The 26,919-nt window shown below is 45.4% G+C and overlaps 1 protein-coding gene across 2 annotated transcripts in view; it reads left to right on the plus strand.

The window, feature by feature from the left end:
- Positions 1-26,919, plus strand: part of PKNOX1 (PBX/knotted 1 homeobox 1) — an 817,124-nt gene that overhangs the window by 240,815 nt on the left and 549,390 nt on the right. The gene's annotated exons all lie outside the window — the stretch shown is intronic.

Below are 26,919 nucleotides of genomic sequence, written 5' to 3' on the forward strand. Positions count from 1 at the left end.
GGTGCGGTGTCCGTCGCATATGGATGTCAAGGCTTTGCCATCACACCTGCCCTCGGCGCCATTGCCAACGCCGAAACCTACGGCGCCCTCGTTGCCAAAGCCATCAGCATCCTCTGTGCCTTCAGGGCCTTTTGCCCGGAATTTGCTGATGAAGGTCCCTGGTACTGTGGATCCTCCAAGGAAGGCTACTTCCAAGTCTGTGAGGCCTGTTAAGGATTCCAGTCCCGAGGCAGGAGATTTTGCTCCCTCTGGATGACATCTATGAGGATGAGGAGAGGTCAGATTTAGAATTTGAGCCTGATGTGGCTACTGTCTTTTCCGGGGGCAGTCAGTTGGAAGAGTTATGGCAATCTCTTCATGATGCCAGTAGCTTGGACACCTCTCCTGAGGTGGAGTTTGGCAGACCTGAACCTGGGGCTAATGCTGAGTCGTCCTACAGGAGACTGATGGCTAAGGTCACTGAGTATCTTGTTTGGTCTAGTCCTTCCGAAGCTTTTTTTCAGGATGATTTAACGGATATTTTAGATCAAGGTCAGTCCTCTGACCCAGTGTTACCTTTTCATTTGATGGTGCAGAAAAGGGTGGCGGCTGTTTGGCAGACACCGGAATCTCTTCCCAGAGTTAACAAATCGTTAACTAAAAAATACCACCCTTCCATTAGTGACCCCAGCTACCTTTCCTCTCACCCTACTCCCGAGAGAATGGTGGTTCAGGCGGCTACGGCCACCTCGAGGCAGGTGGCGTATCCTACCATCCCTGCTGATAGGGACGACAAACGCTTCGACGGTTGGGCACGCAAGGTGTTTTCTGCGGGGAGTATGGTGCTGAAGTCAGCAAACGCCACTTGTGCCTTTGCAAGATTTTCACACACTCTGTGGAATTGTGTTTCTCTAGCGGCTGAGCATATTCCCGGAGGGGAAGAAAGGGTTGGTTTCTTGTTCTCGTGCAGGATGGCAAGGATGCCATGTGTGAATCCCTTCAGTTGGGTTTGGACCCGGCTGACAGAGTTAGCCGGTCCATGGCTGCGAGCACCATTATACGCAGATTTGCGTGGTTGCAGAAGTCTTGTTTTGCTCTGGATGTGCAAGCCAGTCTTTTGAACATGCCCTTTGATGGTGCGCATTTGTTTGGCAGCAAAGCTGACGAGAGCCTTGAGAGGTTGCAGACCTCAAAAGCTGCAGCGAAATCTTTGACCGCAGCTGTGCGTCAACCTCCGCCTTTTCGTCCTAGGGGACAGCAGTGGAGGGGAGGTTCTTTTCGTTACTACTCCTCCTTCGGTAGACTGAGAGGAGCCGCCAGTCAAAGGGGTTAGCATAAAAGTACCCGTGGTGGTCTGGGAAATAGGGGTGCCAAAGCCGCTCGGGCAGCTGCCTCTTTGCCTTCAGGAGCTGCCGCAGCTGCTCCAAAACAATCATGAGGCCATGTTCCATTGTTCGCCGGTTGGGGGCAGACTGTCTCAGCATCTCGAAGAATGGCAAGCTATTACTTCGGATGTGTGGGTTCTGGATACAATAGCCCACGGCTACTGCCTTCCCTTCCTAAAGCAGCCTCACGACAATCCAGCGGGGAATCTCTCTTTGAAGCTTCCAGATCCGCTCCTAGTGCAGGAAATCTTGACCCTGCTGGAGAAAGGTGCAATAGAACTTGTGCCTGTAGCGGAGAGGAACAAGGGATGGTATTCCCCATATTTTTTGATTCCAAAGAAAGCCGGGGGATTGAGACCCATTTTGAACTTGCGTTGGTTGAACAAACTTCTCAGGGAGGACAAGTTCAAGATGGTCACTCTTTCTCAGGTCCTCCAGGCCCTTCGACTTCAGGATTGGTTGGTGTATCTGGACCTACAGGATGTTTAATTTCATGTGCCGATTCATCCAAAGCACTGACGACTCGCACTTTGAGTTTCGGGTCCTGCCATTCGGATTGACCTCCGCCCGAGGGTCTTCACCAAGCGAATGGTGGTGGTGGCAGCATATCACAGGCGAGGGGGATTCGCGTCTACCCCTACCTGGACGACTGGCTGATCCGTGCGTGTTCTCCCAAGCAAGCGATGCATCATCTGAGTCCCACCTGCCGCTCCCTCCACAAGCTCCGCTTCTCCCTCAATTTCAAGAAATCACATCGGACACCTTCCCAACAGCTCCAGTACATCGGGTTGTGTTGGACACGTCCTTGGGGAAATGCTCCCCTCCAAAGGTGAGGGCTCATCACATTGTGCCGATAGTGGACAAGTTTAAACATGCCCGGCGTCTCCCGGCTTTCGAATTCTTAAGGTTGCTCGGCCTCATGGCATCCTGCATTTTTCTGGTGCCAGAGGCCAGGCTGCAGATGAAATCCCTGCAATGGGTCCTCAAGATGCAGTGGTCACAATTCTCAGGCAAGATGTCGGATCCCATTCAGATTCCACTCTCGGTCTCACAGGATCTGCTGTGGTGGGCCAACGAGGGGAACCTGATGAAGGGGGAGCCATTTTGGCAACCGTGGCCAGAGGTGACAGTAGTGACGGACACTTCCCTCACAGGATGGGGAGCTCATGCCTAAGATTTGACCGCCAGCGGTCGTTGGTCTCTGTCGGAGTCGAAATTCCACATCAACCTGCTAGAGCTGATGGCCATCAGGCTGGCCCTGAAGGCTTTTCTGCCGTCTGTGCGGGGGAAGTGTGTCCTGATCATGACAGACAATACAGTGGCCATGCATTACCTCAACAAAAAAGGTGGGGGTAGGGTCACTCCCGTTGTGCAGAGAGGCGATGCAGCTCTGGTTCTGGGCAATCCAGCAGGAAATACTGCTCTCGGCAGTTCATCTGGCCGGAGAGGAGAATGCGGCGGCAGACGCTCTGAGCAGGCAGAGAACAGTCTCTCACGAGTGGGAGTTGCTCAGGTAGTCTTTCTGGAGATCTTTGTCCTTTGGGGATCCCCACAAGTGGATCTCTTTGCGACCAGTGCCAACCGGAAGTGCGAGAGATTCTGCTCCAGGGAATCTCCTCTGAGAGGAGCCTTAGGAGACGCATTTGCAGTGGATTGGTCATTCCCACTTCTGTACGCGTTTCCTCCGGTCCCAGTCATTGAGTGTTAAGGAGGTTGCGGAGGTTCGGATCCCGCATGATCTTCATTGCCCCGGATTGGGCCAGGAGAGCGTGGTACCCGGACCTTCTAGAAATTTCCATCTGTCCTTCCTGCTGCCTTCCCTACCGAGAGGATCTGCTCGCACGTGAGGGGGGGGGGTCAGGAGTTCTCCATCCAGAGGTCAAGACTCTCAACCTTCACGCTTGGTATCTGAAAGGTTGAGGTATAAGGATTGGGTTCTCCCGGATGACGTGATGGAGGTGTTGCTTTCGGCCAGGTGGCCAGCAACTAAATCCCTGTACCGTTGCCGTAAGTTTTGCGACTGGTGCAGAGGACAAAATGTTGATCCTTTTCAGTGTTCCATTCCCATGGTTCTATCTTTCTTGCTTTCCTTGGCCTTCAAGTAGGTACCATTAAAGGTTACCTGGCGGCGCTGTCTATCTTCATGCACTCGTCTGAAGAATGTTCTTATTTTAAGATTCCTATGATTTCCCAATTTCTTAAAGGGCTCACTCCGTTCCTGTTCCAGGTGCCAGTTTGGGATCTGAATTTGGTCTTGAAATTCCTGATGGGTGCTCCATTTGAACCTTTGCACTCTTGTCCTTTGAGACTGTTGTCTTTCAAGACGGTGTTCTTGGTTGCGGTTACATCCGCTCGCAGAGTGAGTGAATTGCAGGCACTTTCATCTAAGCCACCCTTTACTGTGTTTTACAAGGATAGGGTTGTACTGAGGGTATGTCCTTCCTTTCTACCTAAGGTAGTCTCTGAATATCATTTAAGCCAGAAAGTGGTTCTTCCGTCTTTCTATCCTCCTCCTCATCCTGGTAAGGAAGAGGAGCGACTCCATAGGTTGGACCCTAGGAGAGCTCTGAGCTTTTATATTTCTAGGATGTCCAGGGTCAGAGTGGACGATTGTGGGGTATGCTTGACACTGATTGGGCCAGGCTGTTACCAAACAGACCATGTTCAGGTGGATTATCCTCACCATTACTGAATGTTGCAGATTGGCGGCCAAGGACCCTCCTGAAGTGTTGCAGTCTCATTCCACTAGGGGCGTGGCTACTTCCACAGCCCTGCAACGGGGAGTTCCCATTAGGAATATTTGTGATGCAGCCACATGGGCTTCTATCCACACCTTTGTCAAACATTACTCCCTGGATACGCTCCATGGTCATATATGGCCTATGGTAAGGCGGTTCTTTATTCTGCCATCTGATTGGGTATTCTAAATTCTTTTCCCTCCTCCATTTTCTGGTACTGCTTTGGGAGTCTGTCAAAGATGTGGAATACGTTGAAGGACACAATCCATTCAAAGAACAAGTTACCAACTGGTAACGTTCTTTCGACTGTTTCTCCAACGTATTCCACATCGCCCCCCCTGCCTGCCCCTCTGGAGAATTTCCTATGCTATTGCAGCTTACGTTCCCTCAAGGCTATGTGCAGTCAAGCAGTCATTGGATATGTGTATGTCGCACGTTATGGAGGAAAAAACATAAACTGAGGCTGCGGGCGCTGCGCGTCCTATGTATAACATCCGGTGACGTCGCCCTCGACAGAAGCCTTTGAGGGACATCGACCCGACGCCATCGACGCAGGACGCCCTCTGCCAAAAAAGTTTCCGAAGTACACAGCTGTGGACATTACATATCGAAGATGTGTAATACGTTGGAGGAACATCCAGTCGAAACAACGTTACCAGTTGGTAAGTAACTTGTTCTTCTTTTTGATTTGAATTGGTGGCTCAGCGTAAAACTCCCCACACTCCAGCACCATATACACTAGTTGCAATTGACCTGGCCTGATAGATCGGAAGTATGGATTCACAGTTTAAGCCACCCATGTCTCTACCAAAATTAATAATTACACCATTTACCTGGGTGAATTTATTAGCAGAAAAATGAATGTGATCTTGCCAGTTCAGCACAATATTTAACACTACCCCGAGATATGTAGATTTGGAAACCCACTTTAGTATCTGTCCAGATGCTAGAATGCAGGGTAAGTTACCAAAACGCTTGCCCACACACATACGATAAACCCTTTCTGCATTCAAGGATCTGATCTCCTGTATCCATATATCCGAAATATCCAGTATAACAAGTATCTGCAGCGCCTTAGGTGTTGATCCAATGGACTGCATTGTCCGCATATGATAGTCCACAGGCGTTTATAAACGCATACAAATGCAGACATAACAAATCGTACAAACTGAGTTGTAGAATAAAACTCTTAAATTCTGGTAAAATGTCTAATAATAATTAATGAATAAGCTTTCAGCATTTTCTGAAATCTTAACAATTTAAATTTGGTGGAAAGGAGTTCCAGCACAGCACATCACGGTTGCACCAGAGAAGGCACTCTTAAACAAAGCAGCCTGTTGAGATTTAGTGTCCTCCAAACAAAGAAGGCCCAAATTCCTTCAGAAATCACCAGTGTATAGGCCATATAACTGGGCGAGTTGGAGTGGACAAGCATCTGGCCTATGCTAGCCATACTAAGTAAAACGCTGGTATCTAATGGAAGCCTGTGTAGCGGCTTCAGGGCAGTGAAAATACCATCAAACCTCCAAACCTCCACATTTAACTTGGCTGAGCTTGTAGGACTGCCTGCAAGACAGTAAGGGTTGTCTGACCAATCAGGGCCAGCCAAGGCACAGTCCCCCATATCAATCTGCAAAAACAACACAGACTGAACTAAAGTCGCAGAAACAGCTTTCAAAGAAAAAACATAGAAATGTGCAGCCTTTGCCAAGGAAAAGAAAGCCACAGATCCAAAATTCAGCACAAAGATTTAGCCAAAGAGGCAAACGCCCCAGGAGAAGTAGCAACTGAAGTTTCCAACATCAAGGGCAGAGTAGAGGCTCATGGGCTAGAATAGGAAAACGAGACATTCTGTCTTGGATGTGTTTAGCTTTAAAATAACGTGAAGGCATCATGAAGCAGACACAGAGAAGTTTCAGGGTCAAGTTAGGTCCACAAAGTTGTATTAACTCAAAATGCAGGATGTAGTAAGGCCTAACTTGCCCTATGCTAAGGTGGGATTTCCCTACCTAAAGAAAACTAAGGATAGTCTGTGTCTGAAAGTCCAAAGCAAATATCTGTCTGTGTCTAAAACCTATACTTGCCCTCATGTCTAACTGTATACAATGTGTAGGGATGCCGGCATCAAAGTTAAATAGTGTTCAAAGAAATGTTCAGAGCTTCTTCCAGCTCTTGGCTTGTAATCGGCTTCCCCTTCCCCAAGTTAAAAATTGTTCAAAAGGCACAGGGTTTTTCCTTCCCCAAGAGTTCAAATCTTCCAGGGTTTCAAAACAACACATTTCCTTGGGACACTTCCCAGCTCTTATGATATGGTTATTTTTCACTGGTTCACATACGCAGTTCTGTTCACAGAAGCGCAGTTCAGTTTATTGATTTCAAAAACATATAAGAGGTTGTTGTAAAACACAAGCTTCTTTTTGGGTGCTTGTTAAGATGGATTTCTGAACTCTGACCTGGAGGGGCAGAGGTTCAGAAGGCCAGCCTAGTTTCTTGGAACAGGGTAACCTCTGGACAAGCCAGACCAATCAGGGTAGCAATGGCGGCGGTCAAGACTAAGTCTCGAGGGGTGAGGGTGACGGAAAGACCTCAATGAGCACACAAAGCAAGGACACTTACAAATTACTCCAGACAGGTGTTCTATTAAAAATATAGACACATTTATTACAAGGCCTTTGTAACATCGACCATAGCAAAGAATCACAATAATACTAAAGTAAAACTAAACACATCACAATCAATACAATATATATACAAGACCGTGGGGTCTAAGGAGTTAGGAGCACGTAATATGTAGACCACCTAGATGGGGAGGAAAACAGGCAGTGCAAGTAATCATTAGACCCAGTTCGACATCTGAAATACACCTAACTAGAAGGAAGTCCGAGCCCTACGAAGAGAGGAGCCTTATGCTCAAAAGTACCTGCACGCGCTGGTGCCAATGGACAAAAGAGGGCCTCTTCAAGGATATCAGGCAGTTCAGGAAGGTGAATGAAGCGATGCAGAACAAGTCCCCACTACTCAAGCAAGGCCTCCACTTGTGGGCAGAGGCAGGGTGAGAGTGCGGGATAGAGTCGCTATTTCGCAACAGCGGTAGAAAAGAAACGTGCTCCTGCGCGAGGGGCCACCAGTTGGGGTATGGACTACTCACCGGTCCCCGACGCAGGCAGACCCAGACTTCTCCAGTTCAGTTCATGTTGCTGGCAGGTTCAGCTGTGATGATCAGGACGTCTCGACACCATGTAGATTCTGCGTAGCAGGATGCAGGGTTGAGGGTGTCCCAAATGCAGCGGATGTGCACAGGTTGTTACCACAGCAGGGCAACACGGCAACCACGTTTACTCTGGTCCGGGCGCACTCGTCTCACTTCAGACCTGGGAATGCCAAATGTACGAATTCGGTGTGAGGGTGCCGTGGACGCAGAGCAAGCAGTAGACCAAGTTTTGAGGGCTTTCCCGAAACGGCGGCGGTGACCGAGCAAAGCGTCCTGCGTTAGCTGGTCAGCCCACTGGTTGGCCCAGGGACACTTCCGAAGAGGCTTACTTGCAGGGTTTGATGAAGGTGCCGAGAATAGTTGATCCCACTATTCCAATGGGTCGAAGCGCCTTCGCAGACCTCTAGGACGATCAGATGCAGAGGGGTCTCGCAGGACGACAGCAAACCTTCAGCGGGTCACCAGCGGTTCCTTGACTCAGCTTCTTGGCTCTTTATCCCTTGTTCGGTGTGAACTCAGGAGATCGACATGGTAGTGGTGTTTCCAGCCTCCTCTTATCCAAAGTTCCCTTCGCGCCAAAACGGAGAGGACCCAATGGGAGATCTGCTCACAAACACTCAAACCATCCGTGGACCTATCATGGGCCACGGTGGTCCCAGGCATTCAGGACACTCTAGACTCTTTGGCACCCAGGATGTGTATTGGGACCAGACATCCCAGCCCACATCCTGGAGGCACACACAAGGCATGCAGAAGACCACAAAAGCGTTTGTGTTTCGCGGGAAAGTGCATGACCAAATAAGGACTGCCCTGGGTCGGCTCGACCTGGGGGGAAGGTGAAGGGGCAAGACGGTCAGCGGGCAGGACAAAGAACCTCGTGGCATGGCCATTTTGGGTGCCAGGCCACCTATTTGTGCCAAACAGGATAAGCGCGGATACATGGCAAAAAAGGGTTCAAAACACAAGAGAAACGATAGCTGCCACCAGCCCCGTCCGTGACACACTTGCAGAGTTCATAGTAAGTCCAGCGAGAGTTTCTAAGGCCTTTGGAATGACTAGAGACCCAAGAGCGCGGTAATGTAAATTACGGTCAACTCTTGTTTCATGTTGCACAAAAGCTGCAACATGAGGAAAGGACTAAGGGAAACAAAGTCTCCCAGTACTGACTGTCTTAAGGGCATGTCAGTTTTCCCATAAGAATTGAGCGAAAGCCCAGAGGAGTGCGGCGGAAGGCTGCGCTTCTCTGGCAAAGTCTAGATCAGGGTGTAAAACAGCAGCAAAATGTTTGGGGGTTGCCACATGGAGGGAAAATTACATACAATTATGAAATCTTTCCTAACAGTGCTTTGAGTGACTTTTCCATACAGTGGTAAACTCTGTCTAGGCGCAGCTGTCTGACCACACGGTCCACCCATTACAGGTTACGCAACCGATAAACCCGTCCTTGCTGCTTTGCTATCAACACTATGCCACTGCTTCAACTTGACAGTGCTGCTTGATTTATTCCCCTCTGTTACACGACCCTGACACTGTACCGTGGCTGCTTTGGCCACTAAGCATTTGCTACACTTTCTTGCATTCTCCTGGCTCTTGCCAATGCGTGTTTCCTTATGACATACAGTTCCTTGAATTCTCTTAGCTGTTGCCAATGCTTGTTTTCTCCTATAATGCAGTTCTTTGTATCAGACAGATTCACAAACTTTCTTTCACTCTGCTCAATCTTCGAGTGCTTAAAACGTGCTTTCACTGCGCTCATTATTCAAAAGGACTTCTGTTTGCTTTCACTTAATTCGGTATTCAAATCAATGTTCATTGCCTGCTTTGTACATTCGCCTGCCAGCCCGGTGTTCCCCCTTCTACGTACACTCACCGGTCAGATCTTTCGGCCTTTCTGCGAGGTTCTCTGTCAACACGAGTTCTCTCCTTCCCGTGCTGTACCTCACTTTCTCTCCCAGTGGCTCTCTGTGGTTATACTCACCCAGCGATGCTCCTCTTGCAGCTCAGGACTCTTACGACCGGTTTGCACGATCACGCCGGTCTCCCTCTTGTCTACCCCCGGCTTCCAGCGTCCTTCAGCTTTGCTTCCCGCTGCATAAACCCTGCTGCCACCGGCAAAGCCAAAAACCTCAGGGTCATCTTTGACTCTACACTCTCCTTCTCCTCACATCTGACGTCTCCAAGAAGTCACACTAACAGCTGCACCTCCTCAGAGGTATTCTGCCTTTCCTCTCCTTCCCCCAGAAGCTCACTGTCTCCGGAGCTCTGGTTCTCTCTAGGCTGGTCTATTGTAAGAGCCTCTTTCTAAATCTACCTGCTTCTACTCTCCGCCCTCTGCAACTCATCCAGAACTTGGCCTCAAGCCTAGTGATCGTATCTCTCCAGGACTGAAATCTCTGCACTGGCTCCCAGTGGCTGCGAGGATTAAGTTGAAAACCCTCTGCATCATCCACAAGGCCTTCTGGGGCCTGGAGCCTCAATACCTTCATCTCTCTCTTCCTAAATATCTTCTTCTCGAGCTGTTCGCTCATCCGTCTCCAATTCCCCCAGGGTCAGTCGCTTCTCCAAGCAACGAGTTGGCGGTAGATCTCTTTCCTTGGCTGGTGCTTCCCTCTGGAACAGCCTCCCTGCCTCCCTTAAACTTGAGGAGAACCATCTCCGGTTCCGGAATCTCAAAACCTTTCTCTTTGCTTCTGCTTTCTCTCCTCCTCTCCACTGCTGACCTCCTGGCTGTAACCGGTACTGCACTGGCTACCTGGACACCCTCTGATCCCGGACCAAGGTCCCTCCCCCGCCAGCGTCACACACCTGCACTGCCCTCCTGGCAACCCCACACTTGGGGACTGTTCTGCATTCCTACAGTCCCCCTACCAGCCCTTGATAGCTGATGTCAGCACTTACCCATGCACTTGCCACATGCTGGCCGTTATTTTACTTATTGTTATTATCTATTCCCATGTACTGCACTTTCCATTTCCCCCTTCCCATGCACTTGCGCGATCTGAATGACACCTGGCCTAGAAGGATCGTTGTTCGTTCCCCTTTTGTTCCCCTCCTGTGCCTCGCCGCGCCTTGAAACTCTTGTGTATAGGTGCGTTATAAATGCCATATCACATCATAACCTCGGAATGAGTCTTGAGTGCTCTGCTTGCCAAACCGCTGATCTGTAGAGGTCTGCCTGAACCCAGCAGTCCGTAGCCCTGCTTCCACAGCTGACTCAATTTCCAAAAGGATGTCGGTTTTTAAAGGTCCTGCCACCATGTTGAGTCCAGAAAAGACTAGAGGGCTCACTATTGAAACGGTAGTCCTGCCTTCCTCTTGCTGTCTTCCTCCTCCTCATCTCAGTAAACAGCTGGGGCTGGTATGTGTGTGTATTAATAATATTTCTTCTGTCTCTCTAGATGGTCTCTTCCTCGTCTCAGTGTTGAACTAGTGTTTCCTGGGTAATGTTTTAAGGGACGAACAGCCTACAAAGACCTGAGCGATAGAGGGTTATTTATGAGAAGGAAATTGGGGATAACATGTCTCACCTAAGGACATAATCTCCGCACTCCCCAGGTCTCCTCCACCCAGGTGATCCTCCCTCACATATCCACCCCCAGGGTAAGGATCCCAGGGTCAGGATCCAAGAGTGATGGCCTTTCCCTAGCCACCCGAGAGAAGGACACAGGGGGAAAAAGAAGTGAGGACACCTTCATGTTCCTCACAGAGTCAACCCCTTGAAGGCTGTCCTGGAGACAATGCTTATTACTTTGGATGTTATTTTCAGGAAAAGTTGAGTATCATGAGTGTACTTTTGCATGGGGATGCAAATTTAATATGTTTTCAGTTTAAATGCAACAAATGGTGTGACAAAAATAGCCAATTGGTGCTTGCAGTGTAGTTGGGATCCTCCTGCTCTCTACTCCTTCACTACATTTGTTCTCCTCGTCTGATCTCTCTCTTTCTCTCTCTCTCTCTCTGTTTTCCTCTTTACAATCGCAACTCCCTCTTGATCCTATCCGCTTCCCCCCAAATCTCATTCCTCACAGGACTACCCTGCCTCTTCTTTCTCCCACCTGCTCCCAATTCCCTCTTCTCTTTCTCTCCTACTCTCCCTCCAGAATAATCTCCAACCACTTTCACACTTACACTCAACCTGCCTCCTACTGCCCTTCCAAAATTACCTCTAGCCGCTCTCCAATCACTCCTCATTGGTTCCCCTTTTTATTCCAAACACCTTGCCTCCCCTTTCTGTAAACACCCCAAAGTTTCCTCAAGCTGCTACACACTCGTCCCTCTTTCCCCTGCTTTCTGACCTCACCCGTTCACCTCACTGTCAACTGACTTTGCTGATTTTTTACAGCCCTCCCTGTTAAAATGGATTTTCACAATCAGTCCCGTGGACAGATTCAGAGTGGCCACCCTATTCTGATGAACAGAGACAGACACAAATGTCTTTCCCAACGCTACCTTGGTAGTGTGACTGAGCAGCAAGACTTAGGAGGGCGTGAGTGGTGAAGATTTCAGTCAAGCACACACAGAGCAATCTTAATAAAACAAGTTAGGCAGAATGTATAAAAATAGTTATTTATCTAGGACTTAAAACAAACACATATCAATGAAAAACCACAGGTGGGTAACACACTAAAACATTCACTACTATTATACATACCCCTTTACTTACACTTCTAAACGTAGTAATACTTCACTTTAAGTTATACATATATTTCAAGTGCATGAACCCCTGAATACCAGCCATAATATTTGAAGACTGTGGAAAAAGAAAAAAAAAGGACAAAGAGGCAACAAACTCTATGGAGAAAAGCAATATATAGGCCATTATGTATTAAAGACCATCAACATAAGTAACAATTGATAAGAGACCATAGTGCAAACACAACAGCAAAAGGCCCAACAATGCTAATCAATCCTTTGCACAAGAAACGATGTATGGATTGAAAAAGCTGGTTTAACGAAAACGTTTGGAAATTATCGACTTACAGAAATACGAAGCACATATAGAGAAGAGACATTTGAAGTAGTGAAATTACCTTTTTGTGTTGTGTGTGTCGTAGCTGGTAGCTAAACAGAGCAAAAAAGAACACGTCTGGAAGAAGGCCAGAAATAAAAAGGACAGCCACGAAGGTAGGAGTCGCAATAATATTGTCAAAGAGAAAGGGTTTGTAGGTTTTTATTGAGCACAGAGGCGTCTTGAAATTTCCACGAAGACATGGCAATACATTGCATACAGAGGACATTTGTCTATGTCCTGCACTGATGTGACTAGGGGCGAAGCATAGCACTCTGGCATGCTGATGTCACATAAAGGGGTGTGTGTTAGGATTTATTGCTGCCAGTGCACTTGAATTTCGGGTGATCCATCAACTGATTGGATTGTAATAAGATGGCAGTTTGGGACCTGCGTGATCGCAGCTAGTCATTTGTCAACATGTATGGTAAGATACATTGAAAGAATTTTTTTAATCGATCTATATATGTTATGTTACTTGGCATTTATATATCATTTGTATGACCTCAAAGTGCTAGTGGGTTGAACGCTCTTGGGGACCGTAATTCAGGTCAGTCGAGAGAGTAAGGTGTCATGGTGCTTGGGTTCACCAATTAGGTGTGCAGCTGATGCGATTGCCTGATGGTAGCTGCATCCTAGCATTAGGGGTGGTGGTATTTGAGATCAGTAGAATGTGTGCAGTCTGGAGGTTGGTCACGAGGACTGGGTTCTGGCTGCGTTAGGCCTGTGCAGGACGCTTGTGTGCAGCTAGGCTGATATACGTGGGGTATAGCTGTGTTCGCAGAATGTTGGGGTGTTCATGGAGTATTGTTCGTATGTGAGTAGCTAGGCGGAATTGATCGAGGAATGTAGATGCGCTCTGTTAAGTGTTGGTGTAGAGAGTGAGCATAGTGATAGGAGAGGTGAGTGTCTGGGTGTGGGTTTTGATTCTTACGAGACCACTATTCTGGATTTCAATTACACGTTTGTGATTGTTGCATTCAGAATAAACTTGTTAGTGACTTTATAGTCGCATTCACTGGCATCATCGCTCAATATCTCTTTGAATATTCGTCAGCAGGTTGTAAGGTCTCAGCGGCCTTAGAGGGTCTTAGTCGGCATTATGGAAAGAGACAGGTTTTTAGAGCTTTTCAGAAGGCCATGTAGTCTTGGGTGTGTCGAATATGTGCGGGGCGTGAGTTCCACAGAGTTGGGGCCAAGGTTGAAAAGGAGGATCCTCCGATCCTGGCAGAATTGGAGGTTGTAATCGCTAGAAAGAGGACAGTGCTTGATCTTAGGGTGTGTGATGGGAGGTAGGGTTTTATCTTCTCTTATAGGTATGTTAGGCCGGTCGTGTGCACTGCTTGTGGGTAATGCATAGGGTCTTGAAGGTGGCCCTTTGTTGGACTGGGAGCCAGTGGAGGGTGCGGAGAGCAGGGGAGATGTGGTCTCTGTCCCAGGGTGAGGAGGAGTTTGGTGGCAGCATTTTGGGCTCTTTGGAGTTTAAGTTGGTATGCCGGTGCTCCTAGGTATAAGGAGTTGGCATAAGTCAGTCACAACATAACGATGGACATAACAGCGGCGAGTGTGTTGGGGTAGGAGAGGTAAGGAAAAATGCATCTAATGAGTTTGAGGTGGTAGTGACAGGATTTTGAAACATTATTGATCTGACGGGAGAGGGTTAGGCCGGAGTTCATAGTGCAGCCTAGGTTTTTGACGATATTGGAAGGAGCGGAGGGTTGAGGGAGGGGGGGCGATGGGAGCGGTTGTGGGAGAAGGGCAGTATTGCCGGACACCATTTCAGTTTTATCAGGGTTCAAAAAGAGGTGGTTACTTGTCATCCATCGGTCAATATCACTGAGGCAGGCTTCAAGGTTGGGGCATGGGTTGGTGCTTCTCTTTGGAATTTTTAGGATAATTTGGGTATCGTCCGCGTAGTTTCAACAGGAGAGGATGCGCATGCGGATGATTCCTGGTCGAGTGGTCGGAAGAGGTTGAAAAGGAGAGCAGAGGGGCATGCGCCTTGGGGTACTGCAGTGTTCACAGCGCAAGCAGTTGAGACAAAAGGGGAGAGGAAGGCGATTTGTTTTCTGTTGCTGTGGAAGGAGGCAATCCATTTGAGTGCCAAGCCACGGACACCTAGATAGTGGAGACGGTCAAGGAGGATTGAATGGTTCAACGTTGTCAAAGGCTGCAGAGAGATCGAGGAGAATCTGTGCTGCGCAGCCCTCAGTTTGCAGCAACCTTGAGATCATCCCAGATCGAGATCAGAGTGGTTTCTGTTCCATGTCAAGGTCTGAAGCCTGATTGTGCGTGGTCAAGGAGTGTGTTGGATTCTACGAAGCAGTTGAACTGGGAGTATGCAGTCCGATCAATGAGTTTTGCGAGAAATCTGGTGTAGGAGATCGCCCTGTAATTCTTAGGGTCAAGGGATGCCTTTTTTAGAAGCGACTTGACATGCATTATTTTAAAGGCTTCTGGAAAGATGCCAGAGTTGAGGGAGTCGTTTAGTATGGCTCTTGCATGTTCTCGAGGGGTGACCCGTAGGGTCTGCTGCCTGATAGTAGGTCGAGGAACTGGTCTCTGGAGATGGGTTTGAAAGAGTCGAAGATTGGTAAAGTGGGCGTCTGGGAAATGGGTTCAAGAGGGGTCGGTGTGGGGAAGGGGGTGAGGGAAGAAAGTTTGGTGTTAAGGGTTGCCATCCTATCAAGTGCGGGGTTGTCGAAATTTTGTGAGAGGGGTTTGCAGAGTGAGTGTGGGAGTGGATTGGGCAGAGGTGCAAGTGGGTTTCACGAATTCAGAGATGATCTTGTGAAGTTATTTTCTGCTGCTGCCACAGTTCAGAATTCATTTATTGTAATAAGCTTTTTTGGCCTTTCGGATCTCGGATTTATAATTACGGTGGTAAAGGGTGAACAAGGATCTGCTGAGATCTGTTTTAGATGCTCCCCATTTGCGTTCTACATTTTTTGTTTTTTCAATGTCCTCGGGTGTTGCGTGAACCATTTGGGGGATGGTCCTTTGCGTGAGGTTGCGGGTCGCGAGGGGGAGAGAGGAATTAGTGATTCTTTAAGCCAGGAGATATGTTCAAAAATAGATGCACTTGGCGATTGCTTGGTTAGAAATTATACAAGAACGTCTCCTGTAAGAAGCTGCAGAAAGGTGCGAAAACTGGTGGTGGGTGGAACAGTTGCATGACAGGGCCTGGTCACGTGGCTAGCAGCCTACTCGGTGCCCTTTTGACAGGGTCAAACACATGCCACTGTTTTTTTTTTTTAAACATCTTTTTATTAGCATGTCAACAAATACATTTCATTTCAATATGATACAAGGGTTTTTAGTTTTTTGTAGAAACATAAACACATTGTTTAACTACATTTCAATAAGTATATAATTCAAAGCATACTTTACAATCCAACGCAACCCCCTTAAACACACAACACTTTCAGTATATGCAAACAATAAAATTCCAAAAACATATAACCACCACTCCTTCCAGAACTCATACACAGACACAAGACTCCACATAGACAAACACCAAACCAATACACTAATAAAAAGAGCAAAGAAGAAAGAGATGAAAAAAAGAGAAATATCCCACTCCTCAATTTCAACCACATCTTAGATATTCAGCCATATAAGGCATTGAATGGCCCCCATATCGAAATGTATTCCTCCTCCTTCTCTTTTGACTTGAATGACATTTTCTCATAATTAGACAGGGTCTGCAACTCCATTAACCAGTCCTCCACTGAGGGTTTCTTCCTGGTTTTCCAAACCCAAAAAATCAATCTCATCGCAACTAACAGAACTTTATCAATCCAATTGTTGTATTTCATAGAATCTGTACATCTTCCTCTATGTAGAAGAAGGATTATATTAAACTGCTGATCTCTGTAGGATTACTCTTAGAGTCATTTCAACTCTATCAATCCCCTCATTCCAAAAGCTATGAACTCTCGGACAACTTCAAACAAGGTACCTCTGTCTTTCCCACAACCCCAGCATAAATCAGCCATTTGCAATTTCAGTATACCCTACCTATTATTTCAGTATACCCTACCTATTATTTCAGTATGCCCTACCTATTATTTCAGTATACCCTACCTATTATTTTCTGTTTGATTATACGTAGATTTATGGTTGGCACTCAATCTAAGTATATCCCTCCAATCTTTATCCATAAAGTCTATATTCATATCCAGAGACCATACCTCTCTCAATTTTCCCCAAGCCTCAACATGTCTATTTTCCAATTGCATAAAGTTCATGTATGTACGAGCATTATACTCTTGTCCCAAAAGTAGTTGACACAAATCCAGTTTAGCTCCCAGGGAATCATTGAACATGCTTTTCCGAAAGATTTATAATGAGACTAGATCCACATATCTGTTTCTTCCTCTTGCATTCAAACCCTATTTTCTCTGCATCTCCTCAAATGACAGCAAATGGTCCCCATGAAGTATATCTCCTAAAGTGAAAATACCCCTCTTCACCAACTTTGCCAATTAAGGCATCTATTGGTGAGTTTCAGCACCTCATTATACCACAGTGAAGCATCTTCACTAAATCCATACGACTGTTTATTCTCACCAAACCACATCCAAAAAATGTGTCTAGTCGCCATTATTGATTTTAGCTTCAGTCTATTGGCCGATATTTCCCCATAGTATAGAGGCTTTTTAAATGATACGGACTGCAGATATCCTTTTCCATACGCAACAAAAGAAGTCCTTTAAGATCATCATCTCTATAACAATAAGAGCCTTTCTTAAGCAAGAATGCCTTATAGTATTTTTGTAAGTCTGGATAGACATGCCACTGTGTTAGGAAAGATGTTCTTTTTGCTGCTTTCCTCCCATAGACTTCTATGGGTCACCCTTTCTTTTGGCTTTGTTTTGAAACCTGTTCTGAATTTGTGGAGGCTTATGCTTTACTTCTCTTGGCCTTTTGCTCATCCTTATCGGTAAACTAATCAGTCCCCAAGACTATCAGTAATGAGCAGTGCCCCAGATAAGATGTTGAAGTGGGAATATTTTACTCTCTAATTATTCTAGAGATGGAGAGCACTGATGACTTTTTCCAGAAGGGAGGGGGATCAAGTCACTCCTTTTTTCCTTGTTGGATTTAAAGCCACTAAACTGGAGTTTTTGCAGTTTTAGGGCATTTTCCGTCCCAAAGGACACTGCCTATTGGTTTTTGAGCAGAACTTTTTTCATTTTTGACTGAGCTGCATAGGAATCATTTTGATTTTCTTTCCCAAGGCACATCAGCTCACCACCTAAAGAGCAGGCCCTGTTCTGGATGGGCTACACACTGGTACCATATATCCGAGTGGACAATGTAATTCTTAATGAAGCATTTGTCCTTATTTTTATGCTTTTCTTATGGTGCTCTGATAAGGTCATTTTTGATATTTTTGCCAATTTCTTGCAATTTTTTCCTGGATTGTGTAAACTGATTCAGGCATCACATCGTATCCAGCTCTCATCTCATCTCTCTACAGTTGAGTATGGGAGGCCTTTTACCCTTCATTAATAACACATTGAGAAAGGTATTGAGGTATTTGGACAGGTGCTTCTGCAAAGCTGGCCTTCATGATTTGGTGACGCAGATGTTTCTATGAAGATTGCCTAGCATGATTTGAGAGGTCGTCTAGCATGACCTGGTGAGGCAGGTAGTTAGTTTTTAAGGTGACTACGATTTCTTGGAGAACGCTGATCAGTCGTAGTCTTGATTAGAGTTAGAGACAAAGACAATGATTTCAGCTTTTTCATGAATTACGTTTTGCATTTTTAGTGTGTTGTGTATAGTGATAATAATGGCAATGTTTCTTTATTACATATTTCTCATAATTAATTTTTTTTTTACACGAGTGTAATACACATTCATTGAGTGTCCGTTTCTGAGTGTTTTCAGGGGCATTTGAACATAAATATTTAGTGGAGGGCATCTAATTGAATTACTGTGTATGATATGTTATATAGGGCACATTTCATTTAATACACACAAAGGGTTACTGGATGGCGTGAGCAGTGGACTATCAATAAAATATAATGTGACATTGGTAAACCTCCCCTGTGTTGGAAATTGAGAGCAACCGCGCACTGCAGGGGTTGTTGCCTGCTCTCCTTACTGTTGCACAGTGACAGATGCATCCTTTCCCTACTCTGAAAGGAACTCATGGCGGCAACAGTAAAGACAGACACAAATGATCACAGTTCAAGGGTGTTTATTAAACTGTATGCAGGTTGGAAAAACACCTAATCTAAACCTAAATCTAAAATGAGAGCAAGCATCGACCATCAAATGAAAATAAGGCCGTCCTAGTGGCGTTGTCAAAATAAAAAGGGCCTATACTAAAAATAAAAATATTGCCAAACCTTACAACTAATACAAAAAAGGTGTGGGGTAGTTTTCAAGAAAAGAAAGTGTTCTCAAATAATATGCCAGGATGTGGTAGCTTGCGTCTCCCTTTCTCACGTTTTAAGCACAGGGTGAGGTGGGCTCTTGGAGCACAGCACAAGTCTCGCACTTTTCCCAGCACGAGATGACAGTTCCGGTTTCAACTTCTCAAAAGCTTCATCGGCCAAGTCTCTTTTCAGCAAAAAGATTCTTGCCTTCGAGGAACAGTAAAATAACAAACACAGTTCCTTTTCACGTTTTCTTTGGGTGATGGATTCACCCCTGGATCCCCCTCTTCTGGTCGCTGACCCTTTACGAATTGTATTCCATAAATCAATAACTGTTCATTTTCTTAAGGAACTTTTGGTGATGGCTTCACGCCTGGATCTCCCTAGTTCGGGCTAGGACCCCTCTCGACTGTTGGCCTCCCTCCACCAGGTACACTATGGCTTTCAACAAAGTCTTCCTCTATCGTTTTCGTACAATGTCTTTTAATCAGTTCATTGTGAACCTCCCTTTTTCGGGTTCACTTGATCAGGGTGATAATGGTTCACCCCCTGGGTCCCCCTCTTCTGGGCGCAGACCCCTCTCAATTTCCAGCCTCCCTCCACTACGTTCACTGTAGCTTGTCTTTTCCCTTATCAATCTTAATGTCTTACAGGTTCAGTGGACATCCCTTGGTCGGGTTCACCTTTGTCAACATACTGTTTCTTGGGACTTTAGACTTTGCCCCCTTCTCGTCAGCATCCCTCTTCTGGATTCACTTTTTCCAACTTCATTCACTTTGCTTTCAATGATTTCTGAGATTCACTTCCCTTACTTTCTCACGAGGCGGGATTCATTTCCCTTACTTTCTCTACATTTATTAGGTCAAAGGCTTTCGACTGTACATGGATTTTGCTTGACCTCCTGTATGACCATTTTAACCTAAGTTGACGGCTCTCCTACGACCTTCTGGTATCTGTAGTTTTCCTCAGACGGGGATCGACTAGAGTCTCAAGTTAGCACCCATGTGGTGCCGGTTCCCTCTGCAGCTGGTCTCCCCTCAACACTTTCGTTCTTTGAAATTTGATCAAACTTGTCACTTTGCAATCCTCGTTCAACACACCCCGGTTCCATGGTACAAGGAGTACTTATGCCCCTTATAAAAGTTGAGTCGGTCAGATTAGAAGTCATCAGACACCTAGCAGTATTGCCCAGTGACCAAGAAAGGAAACTCCAGTTTGGCCATATAGTGACAGCTACTTACAGGTCCCTATGCAGAGATCACCTGGGTAGATCCCCTGGGCAAGTGCAAAGGAAGGAGTCAGGTGAGAATAAGCACCCTAAAAGAACACCACCTAATAGTAACATTGGTCCCAGACAGGGACCTGGCAGCCATACCTTCTCAGCTAGAGGCAGAAAGGGAAGGACACAGGCATCCAGTATGCCCCCTGCCAAAGAAGAAAGGGAGACCTTTTGTAAGAGAACACTATCTGTAGAAAGAGATAGTACCAGCCGCAGGCAAGAGGCTGGTTGGGATAGATGACCCTTTAAGGGCAAAAGTGGTGAAAAGAGAGCCTACCAGTTAAGGGTAAGGGCACAGCTCAGGCAGCCACAAAGATACAAAGATGAAGATTATCCTTCTCCTTCACAGAAAGAGAAGAAAGAGGGCTCGGCACCCAAGGGAGAGCAGAAGCTGCCAGGAGGCAAGAGACAAAAGGAGAAAGGTAGCAAACTGCAGCTTTGAGAGTAGACAATCGCAACAATGGCAAAAGTCTAAACCAGACTCACAGGATAATACCAGTGACTAAAGATCCAAGGGATTGGTTAGTGGTAGAATTGACTCTGGCACACAAGTCTCCATATTCAAAGAAAGACACAAGGCTTTTACAGTGCATTCCTACTAATCAAAAACAGAGGTTATTACTCCCACAGGAGAAGTGGTGGAGGACCATAATCTGTATAATTATTATAATAGTTTTTTTATAACGCGCTTAATACCAAAGAGGTTTCTAAGCGCGGACCCGGGATTCAAACCTATGTTGCTCAGCATCGTCTTGCTTCTAAGACAAGCGATTTCCCACTGAGCTGTACTACCCATACATACTATTGTGTATATATTTACAATTTACCTTGAAGGAGAACATCCCCCAAAAATTGCACTATTTTTATCTAATTTGTATATACCACAAGATGGCCTTTTATCAGAAAATAATTGGGCCAGGATATATTTTAGGGAAAGCTCTAGTGGGGAAGAAGTAGAAACCAGCTTTTTCAGATAAAGTTGAGGAAACTACAGCGAGCTCCTATGCAGCCTCCTGGGCTGTTGTAGGTGCAGCACAGTTATACAAGAATCATGTACGACATGATATAAATTGCCGCCCTCATACAATGCCTGTACTTGCAAAACCAAAGCCTCAGAGACAATATCCAATCAAAGCAGACTATACCACATTTGAAAGTAGTAGTGGATCAGTTATTAGTCCAAGGGGTTCTGATATCACAGGCAAGCCCCTACATTACAGCATTACTTTCATTATCCAGTATCGATTGGTGATAGAGTTTAGAATCTTAGATAATGCTAATACATGCACAGAGGCTCTACAGAGCATGCCGAGTTCAGACCTTCTGAGTAACATAGAAATACAAATATAAGATTGTATTGGATCTGGAGAATGGATTCTTTGGATTCAGAGAGCTATACATACACATCTATAACCTTTAAGGGAAAACAATTTTTCTTCACTTGCTCCCACAGGAGTACAAAAACAGTCCTAGGCTTTTCTCTAGTATAATACAATCCCTCTTAGAAGGCATAAAGACATGCTGGACATAGTAGATTACATATACTGTACAGAGAATGACTTGAAGGAGCACTTCAATTTTAAGAAGTCTAATATAGCCCATAGAGAAATCCTGTTTCTGGGGTTTCCATTATCTGATGAGGGAATGGGACTTGCTCCACAATTCTTAGAGAAATGTGCACACTTGCAAAGCCCACGTATGCTCGGGCAATTGCGGGCCATAATTGCCCTTTTGAACTTTGGGGGATCATATATGGCAGACTATGCAGCATTCGTGAAACCACTATATGATTTGTTGAAGCCCAATTTCCATCCAACAGACTGGGAGCGAGAGCATACACGCATCCTGCACCAAGTCTACCAACAGATGACTCAAAGCAGTCCTCTTCAGGACAGGAACACAGACAAGGACTTAGAAGTGACACTATTTTCTGGTCCAAAAGCTTTTACATATGTAATATGTAACCATGGAGAGACAAAACACCTAGCATTCCATACACGTATCTATAAAATTCTTAAACTGAAATGTGCTCCAGAAGAAAAGATTCTGGCTGCTGTACAAATGATAGCGGAGAAGGAACGCACAGTAGCGGCAAGCAAAATCATCCACGTAAACCCACCATTTGTGCAGTTAGAAGCAGCTACACACTCTAGTATTATAAATGCAAAGGCACTACACACCAGATGGGTTCAGTGGGCCGCAACACAGCCAGCACCAGACATAAAGTTTCACTATAAACCTGAATTGCTACAAAGGTATGATCTGGATTTGTCTCTACAACCAGAAACAGAACAGCAGTAACAGACATCCTACTTTGGATGTTTGCAAACATACTATAATGTGATGGAAGTGCTGTCCCACCAAGTAGGACACGCTCTAAGTATTTCGCTGCCTGTGCTACTATAAAGGAGCGATTCAACCATAACAATGAGTTTGAACACCAGGATACACAAACAAAACATTTAGGAGATACATTAGCTCAGGATGGTGAGTTACAAGGCCTCTAGCTTGCACTAAAATTAATTGATCCTCATAAACCCACTCTAATTGTGTCTGATTCAGATTATGTAGTATGGGGTTATAACTTTGACCTTCAGTGGTGGCAAGCCAACTCATTCAGATATTCTAAAGCAAGCCAATCTTGTCAAAAAACATTTGGCAAAGATATGGAGCATGAAGAAGGCTAGACCTCTGTTAAGTAGTGAGCCAGAGACAGAAAGGTGTGGTAACAGATATTTATTTAAGGCCAGCAGTTATCACGACGGTCTATTAAATATGTCACTTATATTTCATAAGGCAGAATCAGTAACATAGGACTTTCTCCATGGTTTTAAACTCTCTTCAATAAAGTTCGTCAAGGTCAAATCAGAGCGAGCCGGGTTTCAACTTAAAGGCAGTCCATAAAGCAAAAGAAAACCTCCGGAATGCAGCCTTTCCTAAAAAGAAAATTCGGTTTGCACATTAATAATATGGATGGAAAACCTCCTTGAAGCCAAGCGTACTTCGTACTGGGTTAGAGCGTTTTCTCTGTACGCCCTTCGACTCCAGTGATTGTTTCATAACCTTTCCCCGGCTTGCTGATGTCGGCTCTCCAGGATGCAGCCGTTCCTTGCTGGCCTCGGGCTTGGAATCACTTAAACGTCCGGTGTCTGTTTTCACACTGGAAACTCCTTTTAATCAGGAGCCTTCATCCGCTGAGCGATCGGTCTGGAAGCCAGGTATGGGGCACTTCGGTGTTCTTTTCTTTTCCTTCTAATATGCCCACCGATATGGGCGAACTGGCCTCATACCAGTCTGAATTCGCTCCGTCAGCCTCCTTCCACTGCTGCAAGGCGAGAGAGAAGTTGAGTTGTTTTCACCTGTTTTTAACTCCCGGGGCCCTCCTCCCCAGCAATTAACATCGGGCGTTCCCAGCCATGTTTCTCTCACCCCTGAGGCTAATTCTCTTCCTCCCTGCTTAACCCTCGCATAGCCTGCCTTATTTTTAACTCCTGCCTGCAAGCGTTCCTCGTTATATAGAAACGTGGTTTTTCGTCTCCCCCATCTCATTTCTTTACCCCTTTTCAGGCTTTTATGTGGAACATGCATCGGCTGGGGCATTCTGCGATATGTATATTTTTCACTTTTGACTCTTATACTTAGTATTTTGGTATCTTGTGGGACAGTTGGCTTATCTTCGTCACTGCTGTTTTTCCCCGCAATGCTGGCCGCTACTGTTTCCCCATCACAACCTCTCATCTGGATTATGCATACAAAAGCAGACAGAAAAGATTCTGTGCACAGTGCAGGCAATGCGCTTACTGATCAGTTTGTAAGACAGCGGACAGTATACAAAGTGGTATCATGCCCAGCCACATACATGGATTAGGACATCAATGCATGTCTAGATGCTATCAGCCCTAACCCTCAAGGGTTACCCACTACTTTTAACTAGGCTGTAGAGGAGAATAGAGTGATAGCCACTATACCTAGGTCAAAAGAAGGCCCCACCAAACGAGCAGGATAGATTACAATTAATCTCTTTAGCACTTGCAAGTGTAGCCTCAACCAATTTTGGGATGTCAGCTACTACTACTTGCAGGATAGATACTGGTGGCCAGTGCTTAATAAAGAGGTACGACAGTGCATAGCAAATTGGACAATTCCTGCAAACTACCTGTAAACACACTAACCAGGCCAACCGTGCCTTTTGAATGCATGTTTATGGACCACAAAGGTCCAATGACACCCGTCAACGAGTACACATATTTGTTAGTTGTGGTGGACTTGTACACAATGTTCACTTGGTTAATTCTTCTGAAGAAAGCGGATTGTAAAGAGATCATGAAGGGTTTGCTGTCCTTAGTAGCCACGAGGGCACCAGAATTGCTTCAAGCTGACAATGGGCCAGCCTTTTTTCTGGCAAAGCCTTAAGAGAGACACTGTCAAAATGGAGCTGTACTCTGCATTTTTCTAACCCATTGTGCCCACAAGATAATGGTGTTGTAGAGAGGGCCAATGGGATAATAAAGCAAGCCTTGACTAAATGCATCATTTCTTCTGGTGGCAATTGGGTGAATCACGTACCTATTGAGCAGTGTAGCATAAATAATCTACCTCACCTTTCTCAATGTGAGGGTAAAACACCTTATGAGTTGCTATTTGGCGCTCCTATTTTTGTATACCTGATTTATACCATTCTTGTAGTTCTCATCAGACCAGCTGCTTCTCATAAATCTCATACAAGAGTCCATCAGTTTATTTATTTATTGGTTATTTGTAATGCACACTATGCAGCAAAAATTGTGTTTCAAAGCGCATCAAGACAATGATATGATATGGCATTTATAACGCGCCTATACACAAGTGTTTCAAGGCGCGACAAGGGGGGGGATAGGGAAGTTGAAGACTGTATAAAACAAAAACGTTCTTACAAGGTCCTTGAAACATTTGGAACGTGAAAGTACTATAACATGAGAACAGGGGAGACAGGGATGAGGGAAGTGCAAGGAAGGGGAGGAAGGGAAGAAAAGCAATACAAAAGCGTTCCTACTAGGCCGTGAGGCTCATGCAAGTGCTGAAACGTGAAATGGGTGCAGGTGGGGGAAGTAGGATAAAAGTACAAAATGCAAAACAAGGTAGGTCAATCCAACATGGAAATGCCTCACACAATGCAGGTACAGGTTAGGTCACATGCAACAAGGGAAAGCCTCACCCTGTGTGAGGGGGGATACAACACAAATGCAGGTAAAGGTAGGTTGTATGAACAATTGGACTGCAACACCCCAAGTTGACGGGGGCGGAACGACAATGTAGGAACAATAGGCGGGGAACAGGGACTATTGCAGTAATGGAACCTGCCAGCAGTGCTGTGCCACACAGAGAATGAAGGGTGGGTGGACAACTATGGAAGCCTCACAACATGGTGCAGCTGCAACATCCAGTATCATCAACAGGTTACAAGAAGTGTAAACACAGCTCAGACAGCAAAGAGACTGACTGTGGATGCAGGAGATGAAATGCAAACACAGTAAGGTTTCACGTCAATCAGTGGTTGCAGGGTGTCCAATGCAGAACACAGTAAGGTTCCAAAGTCAATCACTGGTTGCTGGATGATGTGAGACAGGCATGGTCTCAAGAGAGACAGACTCAAAAAGAATAGTTTGAAAACCGTTATTATCAAACTTTGTGGGGTTGCTGTAATGCCTACCTGGAAGAGAATATTTGTGGTTGTCGGTGCACACTAGTAGTTTGAGGTTGTTTACCAATTGATAATTCATAAAATTAGTTATGTAAATTTAAGGTGCAGGGGAGAAAAATGGTCTTGGCACAAGACCAATATAGCAAAAAGTAGAAGAAGTCAGAGGATCCAAAGTTAGGAGCCCTCCCGTCCCCTGCACACTATATAATGTTGTCAATAAAGACATCCAATAGATTTGCATGTGATATCACATGTCGAGCACATTCAATTGAAGTAGAATTTATTTAATTCAAAAAGGCAGGGCAACTATTACAATAGTTGCACTAAATTATAGGACAGTTATTAATGAACATATACAAAAGAAAGCAACAACAAAAGAATAATATCCATAGGTTAACATATGCTTGGCTGACGCGTTTCGAGGTACTTTCCTCTTCTTCTAGAGCCTAATAGCACTAGGACACAAAATAGTTGAGAAAGAGTAAGAGACAAGGGAGAAAAGAAAAAAGGGGGCAGGGGAGAGAGAATAACTGATGAAATTTACATTTTGCATAGTCCGGTATGGCAAACATTATAAAAAGTATGCTCAGTAAGTGTTAACCACCAGGGGTTGTTAAATAGTAACAATGCATAGTGTTTGAGTACTTGTTATTCGACGTACTGTGTATTCAATACAAAATTCATAGTGATGCCCAACTTCATGCTGTTGCTGGAAGTTGTAATGTTATAAGGGGACCCGGTGAGCACCAATTTGAAAGAATATTAATCGAAGGGTTAATCAAGATATAGCTAGATTAATGCATTATCTTAAGTGATCGATCAATCAAAAAAGCTAGAAGCCATGGTGAATAAGAGGGTCTGGATATCTAGTTAATGGTGAGGACAGGCCGGTGATAATTCATCAAATTTAGGTTCCATCACTCACAAGTCACTGGAGTACAACAACAGTGTCCTTCTCTGGTTGTCAAGTAAAAAAATCCTTCAGAACCGAAGGATTGTAGTTTCAGTATATTCAACTGTGTTAGGAAAACCTAACTACATCTGTGGAAATATAGGTAAAGGGAAACTTACATTTTATCCAGTAACTGATGAGTGTACAAAATATTTTTTATACGAGATGCCGGTTCAACTAAAATTAAGAAATGAAACTCACTCGTTGTGGTGTTCGAGCTAAAACATGGCGCTGGTGTGCAGTGCATTCTGGGGGAACTCAGAGCCATAATGGATATTTATCCATGCCTCAGTGG

The sequence above is a fragment of the Ambystoma mexicanum genome, chromosome 7p (genome assembly GCF_040938575.1).
Source record: "Ambystoma mexicanum isolate Mex_15411 chromosome 7p, UKY_AmexF1_1, whole genome shotgun sequence".
Lineage (NCBI taxonomy): Eukaryota > Metazoa > Chordata > Amphibia > Caudata > Ambystomatidae > Ambystoma > Ambystoma mexicanum.